The sequence below is a fragment of the Falco biarmicus genome, chromosome 3 (genome assembly GCF_023638135.1).
Source record: "Falco biarmicus isolate bFalBia1 chromosome 3, bFalBia1.pri, whole genome shotgun sequence".
NCBI classification, from domain to species: domain Eukaryota; kingdom Metazoa; phylum Chordata; class Aves; order Falconiformes; family Falconidae; genus Falco; species Falco biarmicus.
The window spans coordinates 95,284,773-95,302,408 of NC_079290.1; the positions used below are offsets into that span (position 1 = coordinate 95,284,773).

The following is a 17,636-nucleotide window of genomic DNA, read 5'->3' on the forward strand; positions in this document are numbered from 1 at the left end:
CTAAATTTGTAAATGGTTACCTCCCCCAGCACCCAAACAGCAGGGACGCAGCTACAGCAATATAAATGTGCTAATCCCAGCACAATGTATTCCCACATCTCCCTGTATCAAATCATTCTAAAGGGTTTTCAATATACAAGTTAATTAGCTACAATGAAGCAGCAGAGTAACATCTAATGAAGACCGGGGCTTAAAATACCAGAAGTGGCCTGTTGTACCCTTTCCCCTCTCTTTAATATTGACATACTTGTCTGAAATAGGTTACAGATATAGTTCAAATGTTATTTAACAAGGTATAGAAGGCACTTAAAGAACACAATTGTTTTGACTATATTGGAAACACACTGGACATATTTAAATTTGCATATTCAACAATATCTACAAGAATACCACTTCTGTATTAGCACCTCAACATGCTACTGCCATACAGTATCTATCTATAAATATACAGATATACACTTGTAATGCTGAGCAAGAAGATGGTACCATCTTGTTACTGAATGTATAACATTATATTCTAATTACATACTCAGTTTCTCATTGCTTAAAACGATCAGTGCATGGGGAAGTAGTTATGTATATTCTTCTCAAAAAAATAAATCTCTCTGAAATGAATTGCACAATGTTAAAATGATGCAAGCAATCAACGTCTGCAAAACACAACTTGAAGAAAGAAGACAAAAAACAACACAGGAGAGTAAACTTAATTACCTAAGAAATATATGCTACTTTCAGAAACAGGGAGCTGCCACGGTTGCATGTTTCAGATTTAACTAAGGAATGAAAAGCCCTAATTAATTAAACTAAATTCCTGATCCTGACTGGATGTGGGAGTCAATGAGACTTTACCCATGCGAACCTCATTGCTGGAGTGGGACTGAACTCTTCCTTTTGCTGTCTATCAAGGAGGAAGCTCATCTTGTAATCCCACCACTTCATTAGCACCTTTCCAGAACATTATCTTTGCCCTAATCCTCCTGTCACTTTAGGGATTCAGGGTCATTAGAGCACTTGAAGGGTCGATGTTATTGTCGAGGAGGTGTGAATTGATCACTAAGATGACAACTGGTGACAAGTGTACTTTATTAGTCTGCTACTTTGCCTCTTAATTGCTACTGATTAGCCTGTCTGTTAGAAAGGAAATTTGGGCTCCTTCTGCCCTTGCCAAAGATTACACTGCTTCCCTAACAGGACCATCTAAACAACTTTCCCCCCCTGCCCCCTGCAGTGAGCCCATTTAGACATAGTATATTCTCCCAACTCAATGCAACTATTCACTTGAGTAAAATCAACAAAGTAGGGCCCGTTAACTCTCCCATTACATTTAGTGTAGCTTTTAATGGATAGGAGAATTTCTCTGTTAAAAACTAAAATATTTCCAATTGTTTCTTTTTCTTCCCAAAGGCACGAATAGGATCATCTTTTTTTCCAAAAATCCCATTTTAGACATGGCCATGCTTACTATTTGAATGGATTTCCCAGAGGATGTGCTGGCTCTTGAAATATCATATTGCACTTAAACTACACGTTAAGACAAAGCAGAAAAAAAAAAAAATAAACCATGCGTCTTGCCAGAGTTCACATGCTTCAAGATTTAATTGCTGTTGACCACAAGAATTGAATATTGAGTCATACAGGGCACATTGGCCAGCAGCGAAGAAGTCCACTCTAGTATTTAGTTTTATAGAGCTTGCTGCTTAAAAAGAGGAAGAAACAAGAAGAAAAAAAAAAGAGAGAAAAAAACTTTTTTTTTTTTATAACTAGATAGCTAGGATAGTAGAAAAATCTTAGTGTACTGTAAATGTAGGGTCATAGTTGCTTGACAGTGACAATCTTTGCATTGCTAGTGGTTTTTTTTTTATACCAGGTTAAACATATCTATAAGGGATCGTGCTTAGCAGCAAGATAATACGGATGCAGATCTCTGTAAGCTGTCTGTTCACTTTTATCAACTGTGATTCAAGAATAACAAGGACAACAAAAAGAAAACAACTCCCAGATCTCCTGTTCCTACTCCAAAACGCACATAAAAATGAGTCTGTGGATTACACTCCCTTCCAAAAGCAAGTGCTAAACCTAAACCGGCACATATTAAGAGCTTTAACAAATACCTAATCTTGAATTGTGCACTGGAGACATTACAGTATGACTCTAGCTGCTGAGGATGAGTATTTGACCTTCCTGGAGTCACCTGAAGTGTTCAAGGTTATTTTACAGAATCGGTATTACACATCCTAATTTTCAAGGATGACACATTTCCCATGAAGAAAAGCTGATGCGTAAAGTTCCGTGATTGGCTCTTTGAATTTAACTGTGGTCAAAAGAAAACTTCAAACAGCTTGTGCAATAACCTGATCCCTCCCCTCCTCTTTTAACCATGCCTACATATAACATCTGCACAGGCATTTTGTTTGATTAAAAAAGCTTGAAGATGATGGGAACCTTTAATTATTTTTTTATTTGATTTCACTAGGGAAAAATAGCAAATACTTATGGTATTAGTTGTCCAAGAGTATGATTGCTTTTTATAGATAGTTGTACGTGCATAGTCCTGTTCAAGAAAAACAAAGGTTCTTTCACTTTACCTCCACAGGTTAACACAAAGCACACATCTGCTCCTGCCTGGAGTCTTGTTTGGTCTTCTGGTATCACTGTCTTCTGCAAAAAGGAATCCTACTCATTATTTGGATGGAAGTCTCAGTAGATCGTATTTTAAACTGTAGCTACTCTAACTTCACAAGTTCAGGTTTTAAAGCGTATTAATTTAATTAAGCCAAGGCCCATGCGTGGTCAATGCAATTTCAGGCTGAGTGACACACCTCAGTTTTGATTAACCAGGACCTAAACAGCTTGGCTTGCCTGAAACAAATTGGCCTGTGTGGAAATAATACTCTTACTGACTACAAGAGGTACTGTGTTGATGGGCAAGATAGCTGGGAGACAGAAGGTATCTGGGAAGTAAACGGGAGCAGGTGAGCACCATCGAGGTCACTTCTGAAACAAATGTCTATGCTTGCTTTACACTGTCTAACAAATGTACCCTTAGGAAATAACCGTTATCTGGCAGTATTTCTGGGAACAATAATTCCTGGACATTCATGCTACAAGAGGGTTACTAAGAAACAAGATACTGCAACGGCATCAAGACAAACTGGTGCAGTGAGATGTGGCTGAGGTGTTTCCTTACCATTGTCACTCTGATGATTCAAAATGTGGCTCCCACAGAATGTAATTGTCTTCCTGCAACAGACAACTAGTGAGCAGCCCCTCCGGGAAGGAGACTGGCTGACTAGCCATGATCTACTCATTATGATTTAGGTAAATCATAAGGTCAGGTAGATTTTTGGCTAAAAAAAAATATTTCAGGCAAATGATCCCTGCTTGTCTGGACCACCTTTCCAATGATTTGAGATCTTTCTATTTTACATTAGAAAACACGGACTTTCCTGTTGGACAGCCTTTAAGTGTTAGTAGAAGTGTGTCAGACAGCAAATCGTGTGGTCAAATCATTTCATACTGTTGAGCTCTTTTCTCCAGGACTACTCACAGATCAGAAAGGTACTGTCCTCTTGTTGAAGTTTCAACTACATTAAAATACAAGAAGATCACCTATCTTACAAAAAATAATTCTCAGCAGGTCCAAAAATTCACAGGAACAGCTTTCAGGAAATTCCTGGAAAAGAAGGTAGTGTTTACGTGAGATGGGAAACAGCAGCTCAGAAGAAAGGACACAAAACAGCTTGGGGAGGAGAACCTTAGTGGACTGCAGTGGCTAACTGCTACCTCAGTGGCACGGACAGGACAACACCATGGAGAAGCAAACAGGTGGTATCACCTCTACATCTGGTAAAGAGAATATTGCTACTGAAATACACTGATGTCCATACTTAAAAGATGGAGTAGATAATTTGAAATATTTAAGAGAAGGATCACAAAATTAAAGGGCTGAAAAGTATGACCAAAAAAAAAAAAAAAAAGGGAGAAGACTGTAAAATTCTTTTACAGAAAATAGTGTCAAAAGGGAAACTAGGACCTCCTGGCTAAAAGCTGGGAATAGTCATGCTCTGAGCTGAAAGAGGGCATATATTTTTCAGCACAGGGAGGGTATACACATTCCTTTGCAGCAACTGGGCAGAGATTGTTCAATAACAGCTCCATCCTCACAGGCAGAGCTGAACAGTTTTCTCAGAGACTTGCTCTTTTCAAGCAGAGCATCAGCAGATTATAAGGCACCAGAGTCAGCTCCAGAGTGGAACTTCCTGAACTTCCTGTGGCAGAGGCTGTATCTGACGGCAGCAGTGATGAGTTCTAGACTTAGCATCTCTATAGAAGTATCCCAGACCCTACCAATTTCCTCTCACTGCCTGAGTAATTCCAGGGTTTCTTCCCTCCCATAGCCTTGGCTTCCCAACCTCTTGCACTTGTGTATAACACCCAGGCATAATGCACCTACTACACACCCAAGGCCCTCTCACAAACAGCCTTAGTAAACAAGCCTAAGGATGCCATAGCACATGATCACAAAGAAATTAAGGTCGTCTTTTACTAAAAAATATGCTGATACTATGTATTGGTGTTAGCAGGACTTTCGGTTCAAGAGATAGCTGTTTGGATAGGCAAGGCTCATGAAGTCCTGGTCAGATTGATAGCTTAGCTCAGAACTCTGGCATTTGGATTAAAGCAGTATAGAAATGAATCATATATTTGACATTTAAAACACTTTCAAAGGGAACCTTTTCCACTGCCTGTAGTTTCTTAAATCATAGCAGAAAGAACTGCCATGGCAGAACGGTGTGAGAAATTACTGTCCAACTGCTTCTCTGTTTTCCCACATTATGACTGAAGACATTAGTCCCTGAATCATTTTACATCCTGGCATTATGTGCAACAACACTGTGCGTAATAAACAGACGATGCAACAGAAAAAAAAATTTGAAAATTCATTTCTCCTTTCCTTTGAACAACATCTAGAATATAAATGTGGTTTGTGGCAGCTCCAGCTGAAAGAAAAGAAAGGGCTGCTTTCGGAGGGCTAGCATGACTAAAAACTTTGGATTTATACAGCCAGACTCCCATTTCCTACGCGACCTTGGCAAAGTCACTTATTGTAACATTTTCAGAAATGGATGCTATTTCCTCGGGCTTTCATTCTACTTCTCATCTCCAGAGTATCTGACTGTTTTGCATGTACAACCAATAGCAAAAGTAAATGTCTCAAGGGATTTCATGGAATCTCTTGATCTCGATCCTTTCGGGGCTTCAGAGCTGTTTGATGTAACATATACATGGCATGATTTGTTAGCTTCTTCCAGGACTTCCCGCTCAACACTTCAGTTTTTACAGAAAGTCTTTATGGACTGCCAGAGTTTTTCAAGCCCTGTTTGAGATGGCTAAGTCATCCAGATGAAGTCGGTGGGAGGTACAGTAGTTCCAAAATATTAGATCTTTTTCCAAGTTAATTTCTTCCCATGCACATGAAATGATATGTTTAATAACTGAGGGACACAAAACAGAGAAGTGGGTGTTTCATCTCTCCCTTATTTCTTTGCCCTCAAATTGGGGGTTAAGCTATTACAGAATGGTTGAGGGAGAAGAAGTAATGAGACAACCACTGAACAAGCTGAAGACCTCCATACTTGGTGGAAGTTCAGTAATATGGTTTATACATATGCTTTTTAGACATAGTGCTTTGTATATTTGCTAGCAACTTCATTGGTTTATAAGAAACATCCTCTTGAACCCGGATATTCAGATTAAGTTAGTAATTGCAATCTCACTCTGCCGCAGCATAAATAAATAGTACATACTTTAGGACTGAAAGAATCAATCCAGGAAGGACGGACTACATCAGACTATAAATACAAACAGAACAAAGCTCTGCTGATCTGTTAGATCAGTTATTGTAGGAGATTCAAGTACACTGCGTACTTCCTCTTTACCTTCACCAGTCTCTCTCCTGCTCAGGTTTGGCCTGAGATGGGCTACCAACCTTCACAATCATCAGAAATCTCATTCTGGTGAATATTCAGGCAAATCTGGCAGAGCATGGGAAGCTGAGTGCTCTAATAGGGCTGGAAAAAATCAGACACTCTGTTGGCGTTTGTACCACCAGCCTTAGATATTCTTTAATTTTTATTGTAGGATGATTTTAGTGATGCTGTCTTATGGTTCTCACTGAATTTTTCCATGTATATGTTCTACATTTTACTGTGCCCATAGGAAATGTCATTTCTCATTGCCATGGCTTAGATTTTTATTTCCACTTTCCTCCTTTCAGTTGTGTGCATATGAAGTTTTCACTGGCTAACATTTCTTCTCCTCTTCTTTCTTTTTTAAGAGTGTTTGTAAGCATGTTATCACTTAAAACGTGCTATATATTTCTTAATAGATGTTCCATTAAGTCAAAACTATGCCAAGGTGAAAATATCCCTTGCTTTACATGCCAGATCATAAAAACAGCTTAGCTTTTCTTAAAATTCTGGACATAAGGTTTGCATATAAAAAATGAAAATGCTAACGAACCTATGATGAACCTATTCTTCAGTTCTTTTGGACAGCTCTAACGGCCATCAGCAGGACAGCAGACAATGGTGTCTGCTGCTCTTACCAGCAAAACCTACAGAGGGACAATAACCAGAAAAGAAAGGAAATTGCATGTATTTTTTTCAGTAATTAAATCAAAATGGAGTGAAAATCTTCTGACAGGTGACCATAATATTGCATACCTGTTAGTGGAATACTGATAAATAGCTGTGTCAGTCAGTGTGTGTGCACTGATTGCCTTTTACAGTAGCAAAATCCAGTTGTAGCAAGATTAGCCAATAAAAAGTAATGAAAGCTGATGAGTAAACTATGATATAGGTATGAAATACATAAAAGTACTAAACGGGGGGGGGGGGGGGGGGGGGAGGGAAGAAAAGGCAACACCTGGAAAACAACAAAAACCTGTAAAACCAAGATCTGAATAGGATCAGACAAATTAGCTGTGGCGTTCACTTCAGATTTCCTCAAAACATAATGAAAGATATCATTGTTTGTAAAATCAAAAAGGGACTTGGCTCCAATAGCTTTCTTAACTGCTACTTTGTAGTGTTTTGGAAACAAAGAAACTGCAGTACACTGACTGTTTGAGCTAAATGAGAACATCTAACACCTCAGTAAATACTTGAAAGAGTGCATTACTCTAATATCTGTAAATCAGGGCACTTCAAATTAAACCCATGTTCATTAAAAAGCTTGCTGATTTTATGTTTTTGTTATCATTCTGATACAAGTCTGAGAACAAAAGTGCTTAACAATTCCAGTCAAATAGGATAAGGGCATTAATTCTTGTTTGGATGCAAGAGCAACATAAATCATCTGTTCCAAGCTAACAATTTAAAGAGTGCACAGCACGTTACGTTAAATAAAGTATTAACACTGAGTTAAGAACACCTATTAAGGGACTTTGAGAGTTCTGGCTCACATTACCTTACACCAGTTTTGAAATAACCTTATTCCAGGTTTTTAATCTCATAATTATTCCACAACAGTATTGTCAGAAAACTCCCCTGCTTCTAACAATTTATAGCTATAAGACATTATGTGAACCACTTCAGTTAAATTCTTGTACTTCATCATATTATCAGCCTGGCCCACATTAGTGACTTATCTTTTAAGCTTTAAGATAAATAATTTTGTAACTGCAAGATGATTAAATGAAGTGTATTTGATAATCTAAATTTCAATCTTTTTCAAAACTGCTAAATACTGAAGAAGAAATCAAATTTCATGTGTGCATGCACGTATATGCACATACACACACACACTTATATTTCACTTATGACTGGCCTTCACTCAGTCATTTAGCAGAATGATTTCTTCCCAATCACTTTCAAAGTTTATAGGTCAACTATCTGAGTTTCCTCTTTCAGGGCCTCAGTTTTCTTTCCAAGATGTTTTCTCTTGGTTTATGACAATTTCAATGGATGTATTAGATCCACCGGTGTGCATATACTTGTATTAGATATTGCCACAGAATTAATTTAATGCCTGAGATGCTGAGAGGAGAGTGTAAGAATTCCTGGCAGAAAAAAGGAATGGTGGGTGGCGCATCCATGGCCTCAGGCATTAGTTTGTGTGCCTGGTCAGGCAGGCCATACCCATCACTTGTTTGAAGCAGGAGAGACACTTCTACCCTAAGTACCTGTTCCGAGACATTTTGCACAGCCTCCATTAATGTAGTTACATCTTCCTCAGCGACACCCGTCTTTGAATCAAATAGGTGGGAACTGTGGTGTGTGGAGTGTCTAGGGGCAATATGGCAACTATGTATGCTTATACAAATACGTATCCACAGAGAAAGAGCTCTCCAGTGTTAAGAATTATTGGTGTTTAGCTAGAAATCAGATAAAATTTAGAACATTTTTCTAATGAAAAAAAGTTCAGATGATCTGAAATCAGCACTATGTAACAAACCTAACCAAAATACCTTCATGTTACTGTAGTTGTCAGCGATGGCAATCAATGACCTTGAAATAGCAGGTCTCTCACTGTCCCTACTTTTTGGCCCTTCAGTACAAGAAGGAGAGGGAGAAACTGGAGAAAATCTTGCTGAAGGCAATCTGGATGGGTCCAGGACTGGAGCTGTACATGGATTTTGTACTGGACAACCCCCTCATGTCCCTTCCAGCCTGAATTATTCTATGACTGTTAGTCTTTCTGGTACCTTTCTTAGCTAAAAATTACTTGGAATATAACAGGAATAATATGAAATATAAAAAGGTCCCAAGGATCATCCTCATCTGTTCCACTTTTATCCCCTGCTTGGCCAGACTTTTTGATCTGACATAACTCCATAAATCTTTAAGCTAGCTAAGAAAATAGCACCAAACCCTATTGGATGTAACTACATTTGTCACAGAAATTGATTGGAACAATTGGCTGAATAAATAGATATAGCATATCTTTTAAGTGCCATAAAAGTGATGTGACTGCAGGTAAATCATGTAAATAATTACAACCAGGATTCAGGTTTTCCAATCACTCTTTCACATGCTTTGAATCGCAGGGCCTTCTGGTGACTAATTTGCCACTTTCTATAGAGAAATTAAAGAACAGATTTGCAGTGATGTCCAAGCTGCAAGGTACCAGTGAATGAACAGCAAAAATACTCAAACATGACACTTTTAAGAAACATTGAATTTTGCTTCATCTTTGTTACTTCTCACAAATATTAATGTGACTACGCTGTCAAGAGACTGAATTTTATGTCTGGAGCTGAGATTAATTCATTCATGAAATGAAAACAATTTTGTGAAACAAATAAGCCTTACTTCAGGCAGAAGTGAAAGCAGTTTATAAAACCTTACCCAATCAGTGAAATAAGAAAACTGCATGATTTAGATAACTGCTCTGATTGTATGAACTATTTAATTCTCAAAGGAACATTCCAAGCAGAGAATCTGTGGGAAAATCAAATATGAACACTGTTTACATGACATAATTGACATTTTTTTCATTTGACATTTTAGACAAAAATTCCTTCTTGATAAAAGAAGGCCCGTTCTATTGAAATGGTCCATTGTCAAATTAAAATAAAAGCTAAAATGGTAAAGAAAACTAAATGGAACAAACACAAATTAAAATTTCCCCCCATTTTACTACATACCTCAGTTGGCTTTGGAGCTGGGAAGATTCTGAAAACCTCTGGACATACTTTTAAATACATATAGAGAATTTGTTTTCATAGAAAGTTTTGAACACCTGACTTCCCAGTCAGGCCTACTTTTCACAGAAATGTTTAGGCATCTGAAAATAATGAGATTTGCACTGAAAAGACTAATTACTACTGAGAAAAAAAGGACTACATTTTCTGAAAATAATAAGCTGCTATTACAGATAGGTTATCCAGCTCATGAATTTACCAGAGAGATTCTTTCTCTTGCATCCTGCAATAATTTAATTTTAGATTTTGGACTTCTGATCTTAATATTTTCTTCTTTATATGTATGTATATACATGTGTCTCTGTGGCTTACTCTTATATATATATAAACCAGCTGCACAAACCTGAGACAAACTCCAACAGATAAAACCTCATGTGGCAGTTTTGGCTAACCTTTTCTCTCTCTCCTTTCAGCTTGTTTTATTTCTGATTAACACAATTACTTCTCATTTCACTATAATTATTTTTTACTTTGTGTTTTTAGTAAGACTTTTAGTAAGACTTGAACTCTGCAACAAGCCAAGAGTGTATTGGCACGGGCCAAGACGTTCTCTTGTAAAGGGTATTGTAAAAGAGATGGTTTGGGGAGCAGGAAGGGCAGGGTTTTTTGTAGTTTCACTGTTTCAGCTGAAAGCCACCGTTGTGAAATGTAGCTGAACCTCTACTTTGAAGTGTCCAAGGGAGAACATGCATACTTGCATTTCAGAACCGAGTCTCAGCTTGGCCAAGAAAACCAGAAATGTGCCCCACCACAACTGGTTTTCAGTCCCTCTGAATGGGATCCTCCTCTAGATGTGCTGATAGTCCCAGGTGTGAGCAAATCCATTTGAAAATGTCAGGGGAAGAAAAAGACAAAAAAATGTTTTGCATTTGTTTGGTAATTATTACTTACGGAAACTGGGTTATAATCTAATGTTAATGATTCATAAAGGTTTCAGACACTCAGTTTATATAAACACACAAAGTCTGGAGGGGTACCCAAGTATTGTCAGTCTGGGAAAATGGTGAGGATTCACTTGCTGGGTCACTAGCTCAAGCTTCCAACTGCATTCGTGTCAGGCCCTCAGCTTCTGGATCAAACCAAAGCAAGTTGCCAACAACAACAGACAAGAGAGAACTAGAAGTTTTCCATCCTGAGGAAAAATCTAGTTCAGATGGGTACACCCTGATTTGGACCACAGTTCAGATCTGTTGTTTTGTCTGGTCTCTGCCTTCATGAGACATACAAAGAATTCAGATTCTTACTTACATTTGCCAAAATAATTCTAAAAGCAAATCAAACACCAACAATTTAAAATAAACATAACTGAATCTTGGTCTGAACTGGAAGAAAAAATTGTACAAACCAGCAAAGCCAGCAACAAAGCAGATGGCTACAGTTACTTAGCAGTATAATATCACTGATACTATACTAAGCACACAGGTTATAGAGCTCCTTAGGCTTCCAGAATTTATTCATTTAGACCCACCTGTTCTCTTTTCTTTTTTTTTTTCATGTGCCAAATGCTAGCCCTTGGAGACACAGACCTTCTTTCTTTATACGGACTTTGAGTTCCTAATGCAGCGGAGTCCTACTTCTCAGCTGAATCCTATGTGTCAATTTGAGAGATCAAAACGCTCATACACAATGGAGCTGCAAGGAGACAAATGAAGATGGGTTTTCCAGACTCTTCCAGCCTGGTTTTCTGTTGAGTAGCAGTGGGGCATCAACAAATTTGGCTACAATACAGAGGTAAGAATGCTGCAGTTAAGCTCCCTTTAGGTTTATGGGTTCAAGGGTGCTGTTTAAAACAAATAAGGTGGGAGAGGGGAAGAAAGTAACAGCCAGTTTTGCCAAGGTTTGCTTTTCCCAAGCATGTGCAGTTCTGCCCATCAACAGGCATATCTGTCCTAGTTTCCTTCCATGTCAAATAATGTCATGCAGTGTGCTCAGTATGGGCCAGATGCTAACACAAAAAAGGAGGGGCTGAGGCCTTTCTAAGAGTGTGTTCATTTGAAGAGGTATTTATTCAGTATATTAAATCAGTGTTCCACTGGGGATGGTTCTGTTCTCAGTGTTCCTCTCACTGAACTGATTTGGGATCAATGCCTGATCTTGCGCCTCTCTTGCAGCTTGCCTTCAGAGTCTTCTCCTTAAGGAAATCATGCATGGAAATTCCTTTTTACGAGCTTTTACTGAAACCACAAGTCTGTATCTGAAATATATACTACTGCAAAATTTTGCCCAAAGCTTTGTCTTGGCTATATAAAGAAATTATAGGTGTGGACCAATTTTTGAATTAGCATGAAAACTGCTTTTATGTGCATATGAGAAAGGCCTTTGAAACATCTTGCCAAAGGCTTTTTTGTCTTCTGGTTGTTATAAGAAAACATGGTTGCCCAAAAGAAAAAACCTGATCATGGTTCCACCTTAATCAGATTCACAATCGTGTCCTAATGCAATTTGTCCTAATCCATTTCTAGGGAAGACAACCATTTATGATTTGGAAAGACATGTGGGAATAAATGTGGCTATATGGAAAACCCCTGAGTTCTTTATGTACTATATTTTACCAGTTCATAAAAAAAACTAATTACATTTTAGAGAAGGCATTATAGATGCGATGTATATTCTAATACAAAACCCCTCTGCCCAGGTGTCCTACAATCAAACTGTGCTCAGTTTGCAGTATCACGGTGTATTTTATATCTCTGTGGCTGGTTTTAGAATAATGATGCCATGCTTAACACATTTTAATACTGATCACACATTTCTGCACATGGCTGCAAATGCTGCTATGCTTATTTTGTTTGGTGCAAGAATACCTTCTGCTTAGTACGGCAGCAAATTACCCTTGCAGCAAAATAGTTAATTACTTGGTGCCCATGGAATAAATTAATTAATACTTGTGCAAATATCTGTATACTCATCCATACAGAAAACCCTATATAGTTATCTCATTAAAATGACGTGCTCCAGAGAATGAAGACAGTTCAGCGTGTTCAGGAATCTGCTTTGACATCTCTACCTCACCCTGTGCACATGCAGGTTGGAAAGTGAAGGGTGGGATGGGAAAGGGTGCACGAAAATGCCTAAGACTTACCTTTATCCATATGAGTTATCCCATTGGAATTGTGTGAATAAAGTTAACCATAAGTGTTTTGAGGACCAGGTTCCTAAAATAATACAGTGGAGTTCCAAATGTAAAACAGTTGAGGTTTATTTGCACTGAAATTCTTTCATGTGTTATTTCCCTCCATACACACACATTAAATATTATAAATGTTATTGTTAGGAAAAATTTTGCTATAAACATTACTGACTATAATGAATGGCATAAAACTGGGGCAGGTCAGCAGTGTAAATAATCAGAGTCTTCTTATTTACCCATTTGTAATAATTAGAAGATCACGTAACTCATGAAATCATAATTATCCAACATTTCATCCTTTGTTTTTTACTTGAAAAGTTTGGGAGAGAATGTTTTTCTTTTTCCCGCTCGCATCTGTGGATGATCATTTGCTCTTTAGGTGGTGAAAACTGAGGTCCTAATTCAAAGCTTATCATCTGCCCCATCCTTTTTATCAGGCAATTGGTTTCACGTATGGGAAAAGTTGCTGCTGCTGAAGAAACAATGGTTTTGCATGCACCCAGTAAAGGGATTTATTTTTATTTGTTTGCCTTATGAAAAAAAGAGCTCCACTGAAGTAAAAGTTTTGTTTTATACAGGACTACAAAATAGAAAAAATTGGCCCTGTTCCGAACTGGAACAAAACCAGTGCAGTTGCCTCGGAAGGAAAATTCCATTACTTGTTCAAAACACGTTGATCTTATTTCATGCAGCTATAATATAAAATAAGACAAACAGGAAGAAAATAAAGTGAAAGGCTGTAGAAAATTAAAAATTTGTTTGAATTCCAAAATATCAGAGCAATGTTTCAATATGAAATTATTTTTTAAGATTTTCTGAAACAAAGAGATATTGCAAAGGATTTTAATCTTTATAAATTTGCATATTTCAAAAGTAAAGTTTCCTCAAAGTGTCTTAAAAAAACAATGGAAAATTAAGTGCTTCTTCATAAGAAAGTATGTTTTTTCCTTCCTTTTTTAATTATTTACTTTTAAACACACAGAAGTGCAATACCCCCACTTGTTCTAATGATTCTCTACGTAGCGCACCATATGACTGAAAAAGAATTGATTTACCCCTTGAAATCTTCTAGTTACTGTCAGAATTAATTTTGATATTCAGAAAACTTCATGCCATAGCAGCAGCATCGACAATCAAAGACTCGAAAAAACTTTTGGGGTCAAAAAGGAGCATTGTACGAACAACTTTAAAAGTGGCTTTTAATGAGAAGAACCAAGGTTAGATGCCTCCTGATTCATAAGCAGAACTTGAAGTAATTCAACTGAGTGAAGTTTAGTTTCCAAGAAAATACAAAGTATCCATCACTTTTACAGTTGAATAGAAAGTGAGACAATACATTTTTGTTTTCGTGCACTGCATGAGCACATCTCCAAACTGAACACCTAATTAATGCATGAACCAAACACTGCAGCAACTCAGTCCATCTCATTTCAAGTTACTACACATACACAAAACAGAACTGTTCTTTGATTTTTGTTCTTGTTATCGTTTTGTTGTGGGGGTTCATTTTTTATGGGGTTTTGGGCTTTTGCTATATTAGAGCTTGCTTTTTATTGGAAAAATCATTTCTCCCCACTTACTTGGTTTCAATGTTTGTCATATGATTTTTATGCACATATTGCATCACATGTAGGCCTGGCCACCATCATTGGTCCAGACAATACCGCTTGAGCAAACTTTGCAGTCATATGACAAAAAGAAACTTTTTAGTGTTGAAGAATATTGGAACTAGTACAGAATTGATGTGTTTTGAGATGAAAGGCAATCAGCATTCAAAAGTGACAAATCTAACCAGGTGTGACAATGAACATGCTCAGCTTGAGACATTTTAGAAAGAATGGTTGCCATAGAATGGACATTCAGCACTTTCTTAAATTTTACCTTCTTTACACTGGATTTCCAAAAATAGAGGTACTAAAAATCTATTTTTTCATTTAATTTTAGTTTTATTAAATTTGAAAGTTGCAGACATAGCTTTTGCAAGCTCAGCATGCTCAATATGTAACTTTGAGTACCTTTAACAAGACAAGACTGATTTTCCTGTTGGGAAGATTAATTTTTCATTGCTGTTGTTGTATAAGTATAGGCCTGTTTTCTTTTGTAATAAATAAAGCTGAAGTCAACACATGTAACCACCAGTATAATACGTGCATGTTGTGAAACTTGTCCTGACTCAAATCTGTTTAATGGTTTTCCACTGAAAATTCAACATCTGCCAACACCACACAAATCTTGATAACTGATGTCATCATGAACCCATTAAGCCTTAGTTTTTAACATGTTAGGAAAACAAAGGGTTTATGGAAGACTGCTAACAGAGGGCTAAATCCTGGAGCCCTTATTCAACAGTAGGAATTGTTCCTTAAGTAAGGTGTGAGTAAGAACATCTTAAGCCTGGCAAAATGTAAGCAAGCTCTTGTTCCACATTAAATTTAATTAGCCAAGCCATTCATTAAAATGACACCGTAAGATATGAAACCTGTCACTGAAATCACCTTTTGTCACTGAGGCTGATTTGGAAATGCATGTCCTGCCACACCAGCTACTAGCTTTGATGTGTCACAGCTGTGATACTGCAGCAAGGAAAAGCCATTTAAATAGAGGGGGAGCTCCAGAGGAGTCAGGCATTTTCCCCTAAGGATCTGAAACTTCTCAGCAGAGGCCATCCAGAGATACATACTGAATAAAAACGTCCTCATACTAAAATCTCATAACATGCCTGCAGGATCCCTGTAGCTGTAGCTAGAGGAAAAAGCTGTGCAGTGTTGAAACAATAAGGAGCATCCATCCAGATAAAGGAGGAATCCCATGTTATCTCTAACATCCATACACCTGCAAAACTGATAATGCTTATCCAGCAGTTTGTTTCCTGGGCACAGAGGTGGTTAATCAAAGTTACAGCATAAGACCTGTGGGGGAGGGAAAGTCATTTAATTAATGTGCCAGATATCCTTGCCAAAGCTTTTGCCAAGATTAGGTTCAGATTGCAAAGAAATCTCCAAGAGAAGGGTAATTCTCAACACCTGCGGGCACTTTTATTAGCTGCTTGCACAGAATAGAAAACCTTATGTTAAGGTATTTGTCTCCACTCTACCAAACTGACCTCACATGCTTTTATCTGGCCATAACCATAAGCAGATTTTAAAGCAGGCTGCAGAAGAGATTGCTAATGGGCAAGTGCTCTGTGGCAAATCCACTTGAATAAAGTAACCTGTGGATGGAAGCAATCATATAAAGCTGTTCAAAAGGGACGCCGTCAAAATTCACTGTCAAGGGTAGATTCAGGTGCATGGAGGAGGAAGAAAGTGAAAGACATCACTAGGATCTTTAACACATCCAGAAGAGGCATCCACCTAAAGCAGCATTATGCCAGACCCAGGTCCAGGCCACCAGGGCAGAACCTTGGCTGCCTCTAAATTTTTCCCCCTTGAAAAAACTTCAGCAGTGTTCTGGGGGTTTTTTGTTTGGTTGGTTGCTGTTTTGGGGGTGGTTTTGGTTTGTTTTTGGTTTTCTTTCCAGAGGCAGCAGATTCTACAGCACTCTGCAGAATGAGGTTCAAAAGTTGAATGCATAGCCACAATGCTTTTAAGGAAACAAAACCTCAGTAAACACCTGATGTGTTTAGAAACATATTACAATAAATCTAGGAAATTGTTATGTTTTGGTACTGCATAATGTAACTCCTCGTTAAAAGAGTGAATTGAAGGTTCGTTTATCTGTATTTTGTTGTGAAATAACTTGTTTGCATCTGAAATGAACAGTTACAACTGTCTAGTGGAGACTTGTGGAACTGTTACTCACCCTTGATCCAACAGTATGCACTTTTAGCATATATAAACACATACACATGTGCAACCCGATTTCCACAACCATTTGCAGTAGTGAAACATGAATTCTCAAATGTTCATCATTCCACGCACTTTAAACAGTCTCTCTTTAATCTGTTTTACCCATTTAAATAGTAGCTTTCAGGAGTTCAGAAAATTCCTACCTCTTTTCTAGTTAGAACAATAGCAAAAAGGCTCTGATTTCCATTTTGCTAACAGTAATGAAATAAAATTACTAGTAATTATAAAAAATATCAACATCCACGACTTTGGAAAATATAGTAAAACACAGATTTTTCAAGAAATAGTCTTGAAATGTTGCCCTGGTGTTATTGTTCTCTTTGCATTTTCTTGCTTCTCTCCTAGCTGCAACGGAACTCTTTTAAACAGAACGTTAATGACAACTCACAGCTCAGTAATTTCATGTCAGATTCTTCCTCTTCAGTTATGCTAACTAGCATCTTACTCTGCAACAGCCTAAGTCACTAAATGAGTGATGATGACAATGAATAAATGACCAGAAACATCAGGGAAGCTGCCGTAAATCTAAACCTTAACTCATCTGTCCTTCCATTTTTTTCCCAGGAAACATCACAAAAACAGTGAATCACCCTAAATATTGATTATCCTTTACATCAGGTAGGGTAATTTATGGCACTTGCCACTTACTGTGCTGGCAATGTTGCATGCTATAAAGAGCTGCATGAGGTAAGGAGACCAGAGCTGTGACAGAGCCCTGCCACTTGCCATCATTTGCAAGGGAATTGCAGAATCAAAGCCTGATGTCACGACCCTAAAATTCGGGAAGCAAAGCCCTCCCACAGCCTCTGAGAATACTGCAACTGATCTAATAGCTCACACACCAAAGTAACTCCTGAGCAAATCCATCAGTTCAGAGCTGATGTCGCTTCTTAACTTTCAGAAAGCTGAATATAGCCATAATTACAACTAACTTTGCACACTTTATACATTA

General features: G+C 37.8%; 1 long non-coding RNA gene across 1 annotated transcript in view; it reads left to right on the plus strand.

Annotated features, from left to right (window-relative positions):
- The window catches only part of LOC130146505 (uncharacterized), a 32,656-nt gene that overhangs the window by 12,292 nt on the left and 2,728 nt on the right, over positions 1-17,636 (plus strand). The window contains exon 3 of the long non-coding RNA XR_008820942.1: positions 11,216-11,437. This is a non-coding gene — a long non-coding RNA (uncharacterized LOC130146505). The remainder of the gene's footprint in view (positions 1-11,215; positions 11,438-17,636) is intronic.